This window comes from Rhagoletis pomonella, unplaced genomic scaffold, assembly GCF_013731165.1.
Source record: "Rhagoletis pomonella isolate Grant_MI unplaced genomic scaffold, Rhpom_1.0 Rhpom_scaffold_00007, whole genome shotgun sequence".
NCBI lineage: Eukaryota > Metazoa > Arthropoda > Insecta > Diptera > Tephritidae > Rhagoletis > Rhagoletis pomonella.
The window spans coordinates 69,923,445-69,924,751 of NW_023458561.1; positions in this window are offsets into that span (position 1 = coordinate 69,923,445).

A 1,307-nucleotide genomic window follows, 5' to 3' on the forward strand; every position below is an offset into this window, starting at 1 on the left:
AGCTAAGTAATTTTTTTTGAACACATTTAACTTTAATGGACTTGGGCGAGCCTAAAATTTTTTTCAGAGCATAATGAATCATATTTTTGCTATTAGAAATAGAAGCACAAAAAATCGGATTTTCGGCCCATGCTACTGCATACCCAAAAATTCAGATTAAAAGTTTTAAAATTTAGATACAAATAGTAATGATTAATAAAAAAAAAAGTTAAACAAAAAATACAAAAACATGTTTATTCTACTCCATAATGAAATGTCGATTTTTTGCCATTTTTTTCGCAATTAACTCAATATTTTGATGGTGTACGAGTCAAACGGACCTCAGATACGGATTCAGCGGGTTGAAATACATGTTAGTTAGAGTGGTCCAATTTTTGTATGGGAAAAACGGGGCACCCCCTTAGTTTTTTTCCTTTTCATATTTGTAATATCTATACCAACTCGTCAATTTTCTACTGCCACCAATACAGGTTGCTCAATGACCTTAAAATGCGCTACTGGATCGCTGTAAAACTGGTAAAAATATTGGCGATTTTTATAAAAAGCTCCTGTTGCCATGACAACTGAAGCTTGGGATAATTTTTGGATAATTTAAATTTGAAATGTTCTTAGGTTCATTAACCAATTGTTTGATTAATATATGTACACACTACTTCTAGTGTAAAATCTGAGCATAATCTAATTTTCTACTTAGAAACGTAAAGTTTGGTACCAGCACCTTTTTCGACAAGAGGAAAACTTTTGGAAGGTGCCCCAAACCACCATCCATCAACGTTGTCAATTTCAGCTAATATTGGTAGGTGGGTCTGGTTTAAAGCACACACCCCTTTTTTGCCGGTTTATTATTGCACTTAATGCAAATAAAAACATCTTTCGGTCTCAACACTTTTAGGCTGAACTGTCAAAAGATAGTCATAAGCCATTTGAAGATAATGAACTTCTTTTACAAGCACGTCGGATAAATTATAAGTTTTTCGATTTGAGAAAGTTGGATTAGATTGATTTAAAAAATTATGTAACTTTTCTTTAAAACTTTCTGTTTCGTTTACATTAGCGACGCGATGAGTACATTAATTTAAATCTTCTTCAAAAAAGGCTCAGGCTGCAATTTTAAAAGTACAGTTTCAAGCTTTTTGTTAATTGTGGTCAAAACGACATTTTACTAAAATCATAATTCAAATTCTTAAACAAGTTCTTACTATCAATTCGATATTTAAAATTTTTCGGATCACGGGATTAATGAAAGCAATTCCAGGGATTTTCGGGACGCCAAAAACACCGGGATCCCGGGATTGGCATCCCTAATA